Source organism: Xenopus laevis, chromosome 3S, assembly GCF_017654675.1.
Source record: "Xenopus laevis strain J_2021 chromosome 3S, Xenopus_laevis_v10.1, whole genome shotgun sequence".
NCBI lineage: Eukaryota > Metazoa > Chordata > Amphibia > Anura > Pipidae > Xenopus > Xenopus laevis.
The window spans coordinates 95,880,116-95,900,037 of NC_054376.1; the positions used below are offsets into that span (position 1 = coordinate 95,880,116).

The 19,922-nt window shown below is 37.9% G+C and overlaps 1 pseudogene; it reads right to left on the minus strand.

Moving 5' to 3' along the window:
- Positions 1-19,922, minus strand: part of LOC108712383 — a 613,424-nt pseudogene that overhangs the window by 71,309 nt on the left and 522,193 nt on the right.

Sequence of the window (19,922 nt, forward strand, 5' to 3'; positions counted from 1 at the left end):
TTCAAGAACTATGGCACTTTCGGTGTCCTCAAGAAGGGCTTTGTGGTTGAAGCCATGGCTGGCGGATTCAGCCTCTAAGGGGAATTTATGTCAGTTGCCGTTTGAGGGAGAGATGCTCTTCGGTGAGAAACTCGATTCCATCATTAAGAAAGCTTCCGGGGGCAAGAGTGTATTTTTGCCGCAGGAGAAGAGATTCAGGCGTCAAGGGGGGAGGCCTAGTTCCCCCATTAACAGGTCCTTTCGGGGTTCAAGACAGCCTAGATATGGAAGGACTGCCGGAAGACAGACTAATTGGAAGCCCACAAGGGGGGAAAGTAGGCCTCCCAATAGGAGAAGTTCTACTTTCAGCTCAAGCCATACGGAGAAGAAGCAATGAGATCAGGCCGGCTCAGACCAGCAGAGTGGGGGCACGTCTAACATCCTTTTATGCGGTCTGGGCCTCAAAAATCAGAGACCAATGGGTCCTGAGGGTGATTCAGGAAGGATATCAGTTGGAGTTCCACAGGGTGCCGTCTCGCAATGTGTTCAAGGTGTCTTCAGTCCCGCAGGTACCAGGTTCGGACCAAGTGTTACAGGAGTATGTAGATCAACTCCTGAACTCGGGGGCAGTGGAATGGGTTCCGAAGTCCCAACAGGGCTTAGGTTTCTATTCGAAGCTCTTTCTAGTCCGGAAGGCCTCGGGGGCATTCAGACCGGTACTGGATTTACGCCCTCTGAATCAGTTTGTCAACTGCAGGCGCTTCAAAATGGAATCACTGACGTCCATCCTACAAGCAGTTCCTCCACAATCATGGCTAATAAATCTGGACTTGAAGGACGCATATTTCCATGTACCAGTGCACAAGACACACCGGAAGTATCTTCGATTTGTTTTCAGAGGTCAACATGTCCAGTTTACCTGTCTTCCCTTTGGCCTCTCAACGTCCCCAAGAACGTTTACAAAAGTCCTGGTCACGGTCGTGGCTTTTCTAAGAGTAGAAGGTGTGCCTATATTTCATTACCTGGACGACATTCTGTTGGTGGCTTCATCAAGAGAGGAAGCTCTGAAATTCAGGGACAGAACAATCCTGGTACTCCAACAGTTCGGTTGGGTAATAAACTGGGAGAAGAGCAGCTTACTTCCGTCACAAAGGATGGTCTTCTTGGGTGCACACCTGGATACGCAGGAAGGAATAGTTTCACTTCCTCAAGAAAAGATACAGCATATATTGAGACAAATAAGACAGTTCAAAGAACAACAAAGAGTCTCAGTAAGATCATGCATGTCGGTCCTAGGTCTCATGGCATCTACGATCCAGATGGTGAAGTGGGCCAGGTGGCACATGAGGCCTCTCCAACAATTCTTCCTGAGGGAGAATGCTTCAAGACAGTTGAAACTAAATTCACGAATTGTAGTTTCAGAGGACGCCAAAGACAGTTTAAGTTGGTGGCTGGTTGTAGGAAATTTGACTCAGGGGGTGGTCCTTGCAAACCCCCCGTATGTGGTGATCACGACAGATGCTTCAGAGAGAGGCTGGGGTGCAGTACTGGAAGGCCGCAGTGTTCAAGGTCATTGGAACCTGCAGGGTGTCTCCTCAAACATTCTGGAACTACGGGCCGTGAAAGAGGCATTGCTGGCCTTTTCAGAAAAGATTCTACATGCCTGGGTAAAGATTCAGTCAGACAATGTTACAACTGTGTCTTATGTGCAGAAGCAAGGTGGCACCAGAAGCGCCCGACTGCTAAAAGAACTGGCCCCAATAATGACGTGGGCAGAGGAAAATCTAGAAGGGCTGACAGCCTTACATATTCCAGGCAGTCAGAATACGGAGGCAGACTTTCTCAGTCGCAACACCTTGCAACCAGGAGAATGGAGTTTATGTCTGCTAACCTTTCAAGGCGTAGTACAGAGGTTCGGAAGGCCAGAAATCGATCTTATGGCCACGGACAAAAACCACAAGTGCAGCAGGTTCTTCTCCAGGGCACCATGTCCTCTGGCAGAAGCAGTGGATGCACTCCTCCAGGATTGGAGCAGGATATTTGGTTATGTTTTTCCGCCCTTTCCAATGATTTGGAGGGTGTTGAAAAAGGTGGATATCGAAAAAGCCTTGGTCATAGCCATAATTCCGTATTGGCCGAGACGCCCTTGGTTTCCGCTCCTGCAGAGTTTGGCAGTGGAGCCACCTCTGAGACTGCCTCTTCAGCCGGATTTGTTATCCCAGGGCCCAGTGGTCTACGAGGGAGTGGATTCCCTGTCACTGACGGCATGGAAATTGAAAGGCAGAGGCTAGCAGAATATGGTTTCCAGGAAGATCTGGTGAATTTCTTATTGAAGGCTCGGAGGGCTTCTACCTCGGCTCAATATTACAGGGTCTGGAAGTGTTTCGCAGAATTTGCAGTACAACACAAGTTTGACCCAAAAGATCCTACTGTCCAGCAGGTGATTCAGTTCCTGTTTGTGGGTTTCCAGAGAAAACTTAGCACAAGCACCCTGCGAGGTCAAGTCTCCGCATTATCTGCATTGTGTGGTCATTCCTGGGCGGAGGAGCCTCTGGTTAACCGGTTCTTCAACGCAATGAGAAGGGTGTGTCCTTTCAAGAAATCCAGAGTTCCACCTTGGGACCTTACGATTGTCTTACGAGCCTTAATGTCTTCACCTTTTGAGCCTTTGCGGAAAGCCTCGGACTGGCATGCGACATTGAAAGTCCTGTTTCTGGTCGCTATTACCTCAGCTTGCAGGGTTGGTGAGATTTCTGCTTTGTCAGCAAAAGAGCCAGACACAGTTGTCTATCCGGACAAAGTGATTATGAGACCATCTTTTGAGTTTCTTCCAAAAGTAATCTCCCAATTTCATGCCGATTTGGAAATTACACTACCTTCTTTCTGCCCGTCTCCAAAGTCTAACAAGGAGCGAGAATGGCATACTTTGGACTTGGTGAGGGCCGTTTCGCATTATCTGACGCGAACGAAGGATTGGCGAAAATCTGACAAGTTATTCCTGATTCCGAGGGGCCCTAGAAAGGGTATGGCACCAGCTAAATCTACGATTGGCCGCTGGATTGTCTCCTGCATTGCTCTAGCTTATCGGTTGACAGGCAATGAGATTCCTAAGGACCTGAGGGCTCACTCTACAAGAGCCATGGCTACTTCCTGGGCGGCGGAAGCCAAGGCCCCGCCAGACCTCATCTGCAAGGCTGCGAGGTGGACATCTTCTTGTACCTTCATTCGTCATTACAGACTGAATGTGATGCTGTCTCAAGATGCAAAGTTTGGAAGAAAGATTTTGCAATCTGTTGTTCATGCTAAATAAAGTTTTTTGGTTGATCGATAATGGTCCCTCCCTTCTTTAAGCTTGGGGAAATCCCATGTTGGTGAATTGTCTGCCATGGGTGACTTGGGAAATATAGAAATTTTTTCATACTCACCGTAATTTCTATTTCCAAGTCACTTCCATGGCAGCATTCACCAACTTCCCTCCCTTCTTCTGGAGCTTGTTACTAGACGAGGATTGCTGGGAGGAGCAAGGTATTTATACCGATCGTTAACTCTTTCCTGTCCAGTGACCTGATAGGCGGGATTAACCCATGTTGGTGAATGCTGCCATGGAAGTGACTTGGAAATAGAAATTACGGTGAGTATGAAAAAATTTCTATATTTTTGCCACCATGGTTTTAAAAAGAGTGGTAGCAAAACTCCTGAGTTCCATTGCCCTGGATGCTCTAATCTGGCATGGAGTATGTGAATATTTGGAGATTATACTTTATCTTTATCTCTGACTCAAAGGCTGCAAAGGACACCCATTAGCACCAATATACATTAGACTTGCATGTGCACATGGCACCTAAGAGTGCAGTGCTGTTGGACATAAGGCAGCACTGTACTTAAAGAGTGAATAATATGCAAGGTTGGTGGGATTCCCACGTGCTCCCCTCCTCCAGCTCCTTCCAAAAGCAGCATTTTCCTAATTGCAGGTTGTGTTGTATTAAAGCGAGGCACAACTCTTTGCACTTCATTCTAGGCAATTTGATGAAGAGGTGATGAAATAGACAGCACTATTTGTATTTCTTTTGAAAGTGCTATATGGCGGAGGAATATGTCTTCAAAATTGTGGTGTAGGCAATAGGCTGAAACACGCATGACCCCATTCTTTGAGTTTTTTTGTCATACATTTCAAAACTTTCACTTATTACAAAAAAGTTTATTTAGCCTGGCCTTTGGAGACATTTTACCTAAATTAATTAAAGTGATGCTTTCAGTGGGATGTATAAGAACTTTTATAATGAAAGATTAAACTTTTTTAATGACAGAGTGAGACTGATAAGGTCCCAGTCCTCAGGAAAGACTTGCCATCATGCCTGGATGTAAATTACAGAATTAATTTGAATATAAATTTTTAATTTTAATAACAAATCTATTTTTGTTCACTGATGTTCCTAATCCTCCATGCATTTTGGTACCAGAATTATTGTTATACTAATAAGCTTAAAAATGTTAACAAGCTATTTTTAATTTAGGATTAGGTTATAGGTGGAAAACCGGGTTCTATTCATGTATGTATAACTTAAGGAGCTGCAGTGCTGTACAATGCATAAAAGTACAATATATAATATATAAAAGTATACATGGGGGAGACAAATCACATAATAAATATATACAGAATCATAGGACAAAGAGCTTAAGTGCTATGTGGAAAGAGACATAGTGGGAAGGAGGTCCCTGCCCCGTAGAGCTTACAGTCTAAGTGGATGGGAGGCTAACATACAGGTACAAATTGGAGATGAAAAAGTGCACAAGGTAAGGCACAGTCAGTAGGGACAGGACTAGGCTAATGTTCTAGTGGGCCAAAAGGTTGGCTATTAGTTTTTTCTTGAAGGGATTAAGAGAGGATTCCTTACGGATGAATTCAGGGGATGTAATTCCAGAGGTAAGGACCAACAAGATAGAAAGGTTTGAGACGAGAGGAGGCAGTGGATGTGGATGGTGTGAAGAGAAGGTGGCTCTGAGAAGAGCGGAGAAGACGTCCATGAATGTAGAGCAGAGGAGTGAAGGACTTTATATGCTATCCTTTGCTTAACAGGCAGCCACGCTAAGGATTTTAGTTGGGGTATTCATCAATTTAATACAGCACAGTGACTATATAAAGGCACATAGCAGCAACTGATACAAAAAGTTAAAATCATTTGGCTTTGGCATGTATAAATACCACATGTCCCATAATGCACTCCAAGAGCTTCACACACTTAAGATTAGCAGTGGTAACTAAAAGCAATAAGAAAAAGTAATTTAGCTGTTGGCTAATTTAGGAACCTGTATACATGTCTTTCCTTTTTATGATATCCTTTAAGGCCACCCTTCTACAAGCCTTGTTACAAACATGACCCCAACAATTTGAGACCTATCTCAACATAAGAAGTTATTTCCGCACTTGAAGGAACTATTCAATGTAAAAAATGGAACTGGGTTTAATAAATTCCTAAAAAATTTGATTTTTTTTTTTTTTTTAATATTAAATCAGACTTTTTAAACATCACAAATTTTTCGAAATTTATTAAACCCTGAGGATGGAAAAGTCTGAATCTGAAAATCCGGCATCTCAGACCTGTCGAGGTTGCATATAAATCTACGGGAGAATTCCCAATGATTTTTTTGATGTGCACTGGGTTTCATTTTCGGGTGAAAATTCCGAAAAAATCTTGAAATTCGTGAAAATCAGATGAAAAAAATCGTGAAAATCTGATTTTTTTTCCCCGCAAAGCAAATTTTCAGGGAAAATGTAATAATAAATAAGCATAAAAAACCCGAGGGGATTTGAACATAGTTTGTAGCATAAATGTAGAGATAAATTCGGAATTTGATAAATAACCCCCTAAAACTGGGTAAATATAAAATATGTATCTAATATAGTTGGTTAACAATTATGTCCCATGCCCCCCCCTTCAAGTCGCTGATTGGTTAGTGGCTGGTAACCAATAATAGAGCTGCAAAAGAAGGAAGTAGTGTTCTAGCTATTGATATCCAGCCACTCCAGCCTTTATAGATTACATTTATGGCTGATTTTTCATGATTTTTGCATTCAGAGTTTAGTAAATAACCCCCTTAGTGTTACTCTGAAATGTTTAAGCATTGTTAAAAATCAATAATAAACGAATGTTTGGAATTTAACTGACATGCAAGGTTTGTGTGAATAAGCTTGAAAATAGCTTGATCTTTATTTATCAGAACCAGAAAGATTTATAAATTAGTTCCTCCACATGTAAATAACTGTTGATATGTAATTTGGTGACTGGTGTTCCCACTGTTTTGCTACTTTAATAAACTATAGCTTGTCAGCTTGTATAGATCAATATATTCATGAAGCATTTTATAGGTGATATTTGAAACAAGTCAATGAATGGAATTATATGATAAAATTGTCCTTCAGTATAAATACAGGCTTTTTACCATTTAATGATCCAGGTTTGGAAATATGACATTTTTGCACTACAAAACCAATTAAAATGCCCTTTTCTACTTTAGTAATATTATTATTCAATTCTATGAAATCGTTCTTCTCTTTTTATCATAGTGGAACAGTGTGTAATGGCTTGGATACAGCTAAGAAAACCAAGTAATTTATAGAGCCCTCATATCTAAAGATAGGAAATGATTAATAACTTACTTGGTCAGTTCAATATTTTCCTTCAAGATTCTTTTTTCAACTAGTTTTTGAGACAACTTTTCTTGCTGGACTTCTGGTTTGTCACTAACTTTCTTTAGCTTTTTGATTTTTAGCTTTTTCATGTGAATCCTAAAGTCTGCTTCTGCTGCCTTCAGCCTTTGTCATTTTGGAGCAACAATCTGCAACATAAACATCATATTTTACGTTCTGTTATTTAAAGTAAACCTGTTAATTTTAAGGTAGGTAGTGTAATAAATAAGATAATTAGACCCAAAACGTAGCATACAAAACATAATTAACATCACTTTGTGATGTTTTACCTAATAAAAAAATGAATGTATAAATTCTTTTTTTCTGTACCTCTCAACTGAATGAAATATTTGACTCTACACTGTACACATGCATGTATATGCTAATTTATCATCTACAACCTTTTATAGTCACAAATGATAAATTCTACAATCTGAAACAATTCCAGATGCAGAGGTGCATCACCAGTTTGTTCAGCCTATAATCCCTCACTGCTCTGTTCTTCCACCTCTAGGAAATGAGTTTAGAGAAGGAAAGAGGGGCCCTTAGGATGCAGTGCCCAAGGCTGAACCTCCTGCTTTCCGGTGGCCTTTCAGAATCTTCTGCATAACTGGTTATGTGCACATTTGTACTTACTATTTTTGTAACATATATGCAAATGTGTTACCTGGCAAGGACTTTATTTTGTTTAAAATATGAGGTACTACCTGATTATTATCTCTTACAATCCATTTTAAATATTAAAATATCTATTTAGTCTCATAAAAATTAAACCTTGTATAGTTTTTTTAATTGCACATAGCAATTATGCTCACACATGTATAGTTAAAGCACACTCTCTCTCTTTCTTTCTTTCTTTCTTTCTTTCTTTCTTTCTTTTTTTTTTTTTTTTTTTTTTTTTTTTTTTCAGTCCAAAACATTTTGGAAAGTATTTGAGGAAGAGATGTCTGCAAACTCTGTCTCCCCCAATTTCCCAAACCATTAGGTACCAACATTCATTTGGCTCTTTTGTTTTTTGGCAGACCTTCAGTTAAATTGAATGGCATGGTGATGATGACAGAAATTAGCAGCTCATTTGGCATGTAAATTGATATTTTCATTCTGATCGCAGCTATAAGCACCTAATTTAGATAGTGATCCATAAAGGGCACCAAATAATTTGTAAAACTAAAAATTTACGCCAATCCATTCAATATATGTATACAATTTTTCAATGTTTTGTTGTTACTAGCGAAGTCCGTAACAGTCCTTTGAGATTTGAAAATAAGCATTTTCTATACATAACATGAAAATATGTGTCATAGCAAATAAATGATACAATTTGGACTGCTTTGATATTCTCCTTTCACTGAATACCAGTAAACACACAGCACAGGATAGATCATGAGAGAATCAGGCCCCTGACAGCCAATGCCCCAGAATTTATGATTAGTGTAAAGGTAAGTGGTAGATGGAAACATAGAGGTAGAATTACTGAGGATGCCAATTTGTTAGTCTACTCTGTTATTTACAAGGACATGAAGACAGTTCCTATGAATATTTAGCATATGTCCTGAAGTGAGTTTTGGAAAAAGCATGAGAAATCTTAGATATTGTGCTTTTTCTTCAAAAATATATTTTAGGGGCGAGAGAGCCAAAACAGAGATCAGTCACCCTATAGCAGTAGTTACTACATAATATGCATTCATAATTGAGGTGTTGCAAAAAAGGACACCATTGTTGTGCATATTGAAGCTATTCATTATCCACTACCCATCTTTTGTTCTGAATTGCATGCATTGCACAGGGGAATCCTAGAGTAGGCATCAGTAATGTAACTATGGGGAGGCGGGGCTAGGTGCAGACTGTGCAGCAGACCCGCCCACCCCCCTCCGGAATCATTTTTTTTTTTTTCAGTGTTTCTTCGCTAGCGTGAACTGCCGGCGGGCTCGCAGGTGGTGCGGGCCCTATTACACTTGCACTCTCTGTTCCCTCGGTAGTTCCGCCACTGGTTATCATCACCTTCAAACTGGTGGAAATTCCAGGGTTCGATACAGGTTGTGTCAATAGGCACAGACTTGCACCTAAAAATGTTGCCACCCTGGCCAAATATCAGTGCAATTGCACAATTATGCAGACCGCAGTTGCATCAGATGGAACTCCTCTCTGTGGATGCAATTACACTAGATTAGTGGCAAAACATGCTGCATCCTGGCAAATTGTGTCTGAAATTCCACTTTGCACACTGCACTTTGCCTGTATGTGCCCTACTCTGCATGCCCTACTCTTCCTGGTTTACATTACCTGTGTGTCCCATACTCTGCTTGCCCTAGTCTGCCTGTGTTAGCCATACTCTGCCTGCACTATTCAGCCAGTGTGTGCCATACTCTGCCTATTTCTATATATTGTTATACATTTCACAAATTATTTTTAATGCCCAATAACTTCTTGCCATTATAAATACCAATGTGAATGTGACACTAAAATGGAACACAGAGTTTCCATCATTAGAGCTCTTAACTATTTTTGATAAACAACTAATCCAGTAAATGAGAAAGAAAAACCCTTCTTCCACATATAAAAATGTTAGCGTATATTGAGTTAAATCCTTTCATTAGTTCTCTCTGAGAAAAAGTGATGCAAAACTGAGATCTGATTTATTAGAAGACTAAATTGCCATGGTAACCCTGAAGACTTCACCTAAAGGTCACCATTCACTGGTGATAACTAGAACCTATGTGTGTGTGTGTATATATATATATATATATATATATATATATATATATATATATATATATATATATATATATATATATATATATATATATATATATATATATATATATATATATATATGTGTTAATGCTCAAGTAAGTTATACAAGTTATTTTACTGTAGTTAATTTTCATGAAGAGAATTCCTGCTTAGGCCTTTTTTACAGCGACGTTTTTTTTTTTTTCAGTGAGCTGAACCGAATTGCATTTCTTCAATTTGGTACATCTCGAAGATGTGATGCATTTAGAGTGGGTACTCGGGTTTCTTTAGAGGTGAAAGAAAAAGTTTCTTGCTAATGGTTATATTTTCCATACAAAATGTACATGCCAATAAGGCATAAGGAGGCACAAACATTTGCTGCCTGAATGAAGCTGTGTCCCTGGGGCTGGACACTGCTGGAAAGCAGGCCAAGTTAATTCATTCTCTAGTTCATCCACATAATGAACGTTTCAATTTATTACATTCTTATAAAACATAATACTATGTGTGCGGCCTTGGTGAGTGGAGCAAAATAAATGTACCGGCTGCAATAAAGTTCAGTTACAGTAAAATGCCTATAATAAAAGGCTGCAATGAGAGGAGGCTCAGTAAAATAATAAATAGAAGTAAAAAAACAACAAAGAACTCACAACCTTAAAAGTGTAGATTTCCTGACAGATAATCAACGAAGATTGACTTACCAATGAGAGATCTGCTTTCAGCAAAGGGATCTTAATAATCAAACTGTCATCCTTTAGGCAACAAACCAAGATGTTTACCAATAAGATAACATAAAAGATCCCTGGGGGATAGATAAACTTAGATTATTTTGACCTTGTCACAAACAGCAACTTCATTTTATTTACCCAGGAATAAGCTGTGTGTGCTGGATAACAATCATAAGACAACTTAGTAATCACTGGCAAATCTTGAACAAAAATAGAATGCAAAGCTGTTTGTAGTAATTATTTTTTAAAATGCCGCCAGCATCAACTTTTGTTAAACATTCAGATAAGGCAAAGCTTCTCCAGAAGTATCTGAGATGCAGTAAGTCCAGTGGAATTTCCACGGTTATAGTAAAACTGCTACGCTCCCATCCTGGTCTAAATGATTCTAAGACAGTGTTTCTTTTACAAATAACCAGCTCTTGGGTGGACTAACTGGACTCCACTCACTGGGGATTACAGTTTGTCTTTCTAGGATGTCTCTGGAAGCTGTCTCAAACATAAATGCTTCCTAGCACTACTGCAGGGGTTTTTACATGGTATACAGGCATAAGATATTGTTATTAGTAGTAGTAAAGTTTATTTGTTGAGTAAAAACAATTCTATGAGCAGTAGATAGGAATTCACAGATAATATACAGTCATATGAAAAAGTTTGGGAACCCCTCTCAGCCTGCATAATAATTTACTCCACTTTCAACAAAAAAAGATAACCGTGGTATGTCTTTCATTTCCCAGGAACATCTGAGTACTGGGGTGTTTTCTTAACAAAGATTTTTAGTGTAGCAGTATTAAATTGTATGGAGTTAAATCCACATCTGTCGTCTATCATGCTTCCTGCCTGGTTTACGACTTCACTCCTAAATGCAGGCGAATCAGCCTATCAAGGCATTGGGCTCACATACCTCGTCTTCACTAGTAACCTCTTATTCCATCCAAGGGAGTATTAGTGGGAAGCTGAAAGAGCAGTCATCCTCAACGTCTTGGTTCCAGGACCTGGTAGACTTGACAGGATATCACACCTATACCTGCTCTGCGAAGCTCCACTGATCAAGGGCTATAGCTTTGCAAAATAAATACTATTTTCATAATGCTTGGGATATAGGCCAAGTGCAGATGGAACATTGGCTCCACTGCTCTTAGCCTGCATATTTTTTTTTTAAGTCTGAGAAAGCGGATATGCTTAGTGCCCCATTTCCATTTATCTAAATAAGATCCACTTGTGTGAAGTCACAAGCAGTGCAGGTCAGTCTTCAACATGACTGCTCTCATGTATTTGGGTTGACCTCTGCTCTGCTGTGTGTCTGCAAGCAAGTTGAAGCCATTTAATTGAATGCAGCTGGGGCACAGAGGGGATTCTGCTTCTCTCAGCCTGAAACAAAGAGCAACAGAGCCAACACTCTGTGTGCCCTTGGCCATGGCAGGTTGTATTAACTTTTTATCATGCTTGATGATCAAACGATGCTTCACATATATCATTGTAGCCAATGAGAAATGCAGATAAATATGCAAGGCCTATATTATACTGTGTTGGAAATTTGTTGGAAATGTTAGGCCTGCTGTTCTTTTTCTTGCAGTACAACTTGCAGCCCTCAAGCAGATGTTGAAATTATAGTTTACAGCAGTTGGAAAATATAAGTCAGAAATGCCTAATTTAGGGAACCTTGGATGGGGGGGTATGGCCTATATTATTGCCAGGATTCCCTTTTCTTTGTTGACTTATTGATAAGTAGAATCTTCTGCACGAAAATGAGTACAGCAAAATGAATGTTCTATCTGAGAATGCTGCAACAGACAGTGTCCAGTAAAATACTGCATATCATTTACACTGTTTTTCCAGAATTTTAAAAGAAGGAAATGTTGAAACATTTTGCTGCACAAAAAAAGCAAGTGCTATAGTAATTTTGGCCTTTTAGCCAATATCAATATTCATTCATTTCTTGCTATACACAGAAACTAAAAAAACTCGGCAATAAATCCATCGTATAGTGTATAAATAAATATGAACCCAGCTGTGTATTAACATTCATCTCACTATGCTTTGCCTGTACAAGTTTAACAAGATGAAATTTGAATCATAAGATGAATCTTAGGACATATTGGCCACCTTGGCAACTTTGTCATAGCCTTCAATGGCCCGGACCCAGCTACAAAGCCCTTCACAGGCGGAAGAAACATTTTTAATGACAGCTGGCTGGAATTCAGGATTGCTGATAAAATCTCTCCTTATCTGGGTGATAACATTAGGGGCAATGTTGTCTTTATTGAATTCCTAGAAAATAACAATAGCAATAGATTTTAAATATTCAGATAATAAAGTTAAATTGTGATTATGCGCCTATACTGTGGTAGATAAACACTGTAATCTATTTCTGTAGAAAAATAATTATTGGGGGGAAATTTGTAAAACAGTTTACCCTGTGTAAAAAAAAATTGTTTAAGGGATATTTATGTCTAACACTGAATTGGTTTTAGTTTGGCAGTTTATTGGTTTCATGACTTGGCCATAGACGTGCAGATTTAAGTCTTGTATCTGACAAACAATCAGACATAGCAATCGTCTGACCTGCCACTAACCATTCAGATGAAATAAAGCAGTAATGGATCAAACCAGATGATGTTCTGCCCGTGACAGTAATTGTATGAAATTTATGTCCGACAAATAGTAGTGATAGTCACCCATTGATTTAGTCAGATAGGCAAAACATGCAGAGGAATATCGTTAGGCAACCGAAATCTTTCTAACATGTCTGATCAACTAAATGACCGTTTGCCATGGTACTAAAAATGTTGTGACAATCCACACGTGGTCCGAAAATCATGCATAATTTTGATTTGTTTGACTTTATCTTTTCAGCTATGGGCAGCTTTATCCCTACAATTTCGATTAGTTACCATCTTGCTTAATTATATTATTCAGTGCGGTTTCCGAATTCATATCAGTTTTGCTTTGTCATACATATTGGCCAATAGACCCCTTTATAAAAACATTTAGGCATTTATTTCTAAAACTGACTTTTCTAAAGTGAGGTAAATACAAAATATGGAAACGTATATGTAAGAAGGAAGAGAGGCAAAGAAGATGAGAAAAAATGGTGTTGAATAGAAGAATAAAAAAAGAAAGGAAGAGAAGTAATGTGCTGTATACAGCATCTATATACATATTCAGTTCATAGTGGAATATGACTGCTGTGTTATCTTTTTCACAGTGATAGGGGGATATGTGTAATTTTTACTTTATTTATCAGTAAAAACCTGCTAATAACTTCCATCATTTCCCAGAGGGGTTCCTACCCATCCTAAACAACCAAAAAAACTAATTGCACTGATCAGTGTTATTGCACACAGATCAAACACTACGTTTGGGTTTGTTAACTGAACTGTGAGACAAAGAAAAACAGCTCTACATAAGTAAACATGCTAAAATATTAAGCAGAATGACTTGGAACATTTTGAATCTCATGCCTGTCACATTTTCCTAAGGCTTCAAAAATTCAGGTTTGAATCAAAGTGTTGGATGGGAAGGTGTTTGGGAGCACTGAAGTTAACGAAAGACAAGATGTCACCTATAAGATAAGGAAAAAGATATAGCAAGCCTCTACACACTTTCATCTTACAAACTCTGCTGACTGGAAGGAAAGCCATAGAATTTATTTTACAAACTCAGAGCACAAGAGAAAACATGCCAGCAATCCATCTTTTTACAGTTATGGGAAGATTTGTTGGCAGAGCTGATAAAAAAAAAAAAAGAAGCTGTACAAATAAAAAGAAAAAAAAGAAAAAGGTAACACACTTTTATTTGCCTTTTTTTACTTTTGTGTGTCTTTTAATTTGAGTCATAAAGCACAAATCACAATACAGCTCTGTGATCAGAAAGAAGGTATATATGGTGGGGTGACGGATTTTTTGGCAGGGAGGAAAACCTATAAATTAACTGGACTGGGATCGTAGTGAAATAATGCATATATTAATGTGCTTGTTTATATTCTGTGCAAGATATATATTCTGTGAGCATGCGTGCACTGTGATAAATACAGATACATTAGAAGCCCATTTTATGTTTTTCAGGGGATAAGAAAAAAAAATAGGGGGAACTTAAAATCAGGGCATGTAAAATGAAGGCTTTACTGTAGAATTTGAGTGTTGGCAAACACTGACATACATAGTCAACATAGCAGGGCTAACTCTTGCTTTTTACAACAATTGCTCCTCATACTGTTGCAGGTGCCTGTCAATCGATCAAACACCCCCCCCCACACACACACACACTTTGTTGCAGTTACTATAATTAATTTGGTCTTTTATTTTATTCTGCTGTGTCTGATGGAGCATACTATATTTACTCAAATTAGACATTCTGCTATTGAATTACTTTCCATTCAAATCTGTATCCTGTTGTGGTAATGATAAACTGTGTTATATAGGGGGAAGGCATCTAAATGGAGAGTTGAATGACTCCTATCATACTCACTTGTGTTTAGTCTGATTGCATCAAATGCTCCTTATCACTACAGATTTTTGTGCAATTTGTGTCCCCACAAATAAATGTTGCTGTAATTTTGCAGCAAGGAATTATTCAAGCAGCAATGGCTGCAGATTTTTAGAGCCACTGGAATGAGTCTCCATTGAGATGGGAAAAATAAATCCATGACAACGTTAGTTCTTGTCATACGAAGATGCCCTAAATTTAGGGCTGTTTTTTGTGAAAAATAATCTTCAGTCAAATACAGCGATACACTGCAAGCATTCAGTAGTTACCCATAGTGTTTCTATTCAACAGGGAAACTGACCAACAGAAATGATATGCCCACTGAAGGCATATGATATCTGAGCCTGTTTATGCAGTTATTCAATGTTACAGAGTATATCACAATTAAAAAGCAGTTTTTCAAAGCTAGGTGCTATTAAATAGGCAGTATCTATTTTCATTCTTGTACTTGAGAATATGATTAGTAGAAGAGGATACTTAAAAGCTTTTCACTTAGTTGTTTACAATCAGAACTTGCTGTGCCTTAACATCTTTGACATTTCAAAGAACTGAGTTCACACCAAGTACTAGGAAGACACCATGCTACACCACATCTGAGGGCCACTTAGCTAATGTATTAGCCACTTGAAACATAATCTTAATGCACATGGAATATGGCAAAGGTATATATATAAAACAAGGAACAATATTTATATAGGTTAATCAAAGTAAAATGCCCTTCCAGGATACATAAAACTACATTCCCTTTTTATAGCCACTATACAAGACTAACATTTTATCTAAAAAATGTTATAATTAGAGATTTACAAAATTGTGAATTATCAGAAAAACCAAATAACCTGTATCTGGATTTATTATTTGACTGCTTCCAATAAACTGAAATGCAAATTTCTGAACCTAAAACGTCTCCATGTGATACTAATTCTTCAAGGGTTAAAAGGTTATTGCTAAAACTCAAAATTCAAGTAATTTTTAATATATAATCCACATTTTTTTGTGGAAAAAAACCCATGAATTATAATAATTGAAGATAATCTGAACATTTCTGCCAATTTAAATAAAAAATTCGCGCTTTTCGGGCGTAAATCCTGAAACAATCCAAAAAAGTTGTGATTTTCGTACAACAATCCAAAATAATAAAGATTTTTCCAGATCCGATTTTTTTTTTTTTTTTTTTTTTTAAAACGATAAGTGTAAATCGTGGATTCTAGTTTGTTCACTTTTTTTATTTAAAACATGAGAACAATTCAAATTGATAAATAACCCCCTAAATAGATATTGTGCTTATTTTCAGACAGATATTGCATGAGCAAGCCATGGGTTTACCTTCATACACAGGACAATAAGACTCACACTAAGGGGGTTATTTATCAAAGTCCGATTTTTATCTCAACAGTTTCTGCTACAAACTCAAATCCTCTCAGGTTTTTAACGTTTATATTTACAGTTTCCAAAAAATTTGCTTTGCGGGAAAAAAATGTGATTTTCACGATCTTTTTGGATTTTTCACCCGAAAACTCTAAGGGGCCCATTCACTAAGTTCGAGTGAAGGAACAGAGGAAAAATAGTTCGAATTTCGAATGTTTTTTTTGGCTACGTCGACCATCGAATTGGCTACTTCGACCTTCGAATTGAACGATTCGTTCTAAAAATCGTTCGACTATTCGATAGTCAAGTACTGTCTCTTTAAAAAAAAATTCGACCCCCTAGTTCGCCACCTAAAACCTACCAAGGCCAATGTTAGCCTATGGGGAAGGTCCCCATAGGCTTGCTAACAATTCTATGATTCGATCGAATGATTATTCCTTCGATTGAACGAATTGCGCATTGCGCGATATTCGAAGTCGAAGGATTTTAATTCGGCAGTCGAATATCGAGGGTTAATTAACCCTCGATGTATTCAACCCTTGATACATCTGCCCCTAAAACTTTCTTATACTTCGGGGTATTGCATGAAACCCATCGCACATCAAAAATCATCGGGACTTCTCCCACTGACTTAAATGCAACTTAAACAGGTCTGAGATGCTGGATTTTTTTATTCAGACTTTTCCATCCTTGGAGTTTAATAAATTCCGAAAATTCAGATTTTTTTTTTAAAAGTTCAATTTTATAAAAATCACGTACTTTTCGGGATATTGGCATTCGGAGTTTAGTAAATAACCCCCTAGAAGTGATTATATATGCCTTTGTATGGTCATTAAATATAGCCCAAGCTTCCATTAAAAGGTGGTTTTCCACAATCTGTCTTATGGCTAAAAAAAAGAGAAGTGGTCTGGCCAAGTAGTGCAGAGGGCCATGGTCATTTAAATGGGAATTTAAACAAAACTATCCTTTGCAGGTTTAGTTCTCTAGGTTTTCTCATAACGTAAACCATATACAACATAGAAACAATAAATCCATTTAAAGATGTTTGTTTCACAAAAACTTGAAGACTCAATCACACTGGACTGGGCTTACTTAGTTTCAATAAAAGAATACCACAAATGTATGTTTTCAATCGACAAACGTCTAATTTTTGGTCTCAACTGAAAATATGAGAATGTGATGAAAATAACAAGCTGTATATAAGAGATCCAGAGCTTGCATATATAATGGGCATATCTACTGTACTGAGGATTTATTATGTAAATCTTTTCAAAGGCTGCTATATTTTGAGTAGATAAATTACAAAGAGCAGTTTATTACAGACAGAGTAAAGGATAACTTCCAAACCCCCCACACGCTTCACATTCTGAAGAAAAACTCCTATAGGGGCTTCCAAACATAAACACAGAAAGCAAACACAAATAAAACCAAGTTTTATCATGTCCCTGACGTGAATGAGGCAATCGATACCTGTTACACTAGGGACTCTAAGAAGGATCTTTACAAGAAATCTGAATGCAATTTTGTCTGGCATTAAAAAAGGGCACCACCAGATGTGCTTATTTGCAGTAAGGCTTTTGTTTGTTTATTTTGTTTTGCGTTATGGTTAAAACTAATTATGAGAGAATTTAATTTCTTGATAGAAAATTTGAATTTAAGCACCATAGCTCTGCATAAATATTTCCTTGTTTTATTAAAGGGAACCTATTATAAACATGTAGGGGAATCTGCTTCTGCATCCCGCAAGAGCTGTTGCTTCACAGACTGTTGCAGCAGTGCTGCTGTAGAAAAAGGTAGGTTATTGGACAGCTACCAATCGGCAGATGGAATGGACATCCTATTTTGCCCTATTTAAACATCAAATGGTTTACAGGCAAACAAATACTCAAAGTCAATGTCTCTATATAACTGGTAAATGTCATCCAGGTTACTGGGCACCAAAGGATTCAGAATGAACTAAAATCTTAATCACTCTCCACAAACAAACAGATCAGTTTAAATTGCTGAACATTTATTAAGACATCGTGCACATAGCTGGATCAAATAGGAATGAAACAGCAGCTGGCTTTACTGCAAGTACAAAGTGTACACCCAATGCATGTGTATATAGTTTATATCGAGAGTGAACTGTGTAAAATATGATGCCATTCTCTGGCATTTCAGTTTGTCCGTAATTTCAGCTCTTAAGAGCATCTCATAAGAACCAGTAGCTAAAAGTAGTGGTTTTGTGGGTATATGGGTTTTGCAGCTGCTCTAGAACCTAAGGTTAATAATAAACTATATTCTGTGAGCATCATTATAATGTATACTATTAAAAAAAGTATACAGTTGAAAAGGAATACAAACTTAGCAATGCATTAAGGTGGCAAGATATACTGTATGTTGCATCCACAGATTAGGTCAACTAGTTGAACCCTTCTTAAGTTTACACATAACCACCATGCAACATGCAATACTTCTTCTAAGAGAGAGAACAAATACCACTGAAAAACATGCAATACTTATTCTAAGAGAGAACAAATACCACTGGAAAAGCTTATCCAACAAGTATCCAGCAAGTATCTATGTCTCTTATTGATTTCATCAAGTATTTCATCACCTGGTCTAAGTTTGGAAATGTTTCTCATATATAAGGTCATCTCTGAGCCTCATAAAGTCATTTTTATTTTATTGTAGTTCTAGTTTAAAGTATACATTCACTCAATTTGTGATGTTAACTTGAAGCCTTTAAACTTTTGTAACTTTCAACCTCAATGAGTTGGTATATGCCAATTTTTTTTGACCTAATATGTATCTACAGTGACTTTACCTGAAAATTACAATATCTGTGATACAGGATTCTGTGAGAGGCCTTGGAAGTTATTTGACTTGAAATGCACAACCATGTTTGTTTTCTTTTATATTATTTTGACTTTTCTAGGTATCCTGTCTTGTAGTCACCAAACCTTTCACTGTGTATGACAAGAGACTATTTTAGTGATTCTAAAATACATCAGACTTTCCCAGTGCACAAAACCAAATACATTCTTTCTCCAATATAGTGAATTAAAAAAAGGCTGTGCAAAAGGTAACTGAGTTTGTATGTCAAAAGTTTCCGCACCTTTTTTTATTTTATGTTGACACAAACTGAACTTAAGATTTGGCTGCCTGCATTCTGTCAAGTATTAGGCCAACTAAACAACTTGCATAGGGGTTATATTAATAGGACTTGAGTTTAATATTCGAGGTACCTCGGTTAACCTAGGAAACAGTTAAAGGGATACTGTCATGGGAAAAAATTTTTTTTTCAAAATGAATCAGTTAATAGTGCTGCTCCAGCAGAATTCTGCACTGCAATCCATCTCTCAAAAGAGCAAACAGATTTTTTTATATTCAATTTTGAAATCTGACATGGGGCTAGACATTTTGTCAATTTCCCAGCTGCCCCATGTCATGTGACTTGTGCCTGTACTTCAGGAGAGAAATGCTTTCTGGCAGGCTGCTGTTTTTCCTTCTCAATGTAACTGAATGTGTCTCAGTGGGACATGGGTTTTTACTATTGAGTGTTGTTCTTAGATCTACCAGGCAGCTGTTATCTTGTGTTAGGGAGCTGCTATCTGGTTACCTTCCCATTGTTCTTTTATTTGGCTGCTGGGGGGGGGGAAGGGAGGGGGTGATAATCACTCCAACTTGCAGTAAAGAGTGATTGAAGTTTATCAGAACACAAGTCACATGACATGGGGCAGCTGGGAAATTGACAAAATGTCTAGCCCCATGTCAGATTTCAAAATTGAATATAAAAAAAATCTGTTCTTTTGAGAAATGGATTTCAGTGCAGAATTCTGCTGGAGCAGCACTATTAACTGATTCATTTTGAAAAAAATATTTTTTCCCATGACAGTATCCCTTTAATGATACTTGTTTTCTTGCTGTATCTTGAACCTTGCTTCTGATTTCATTTT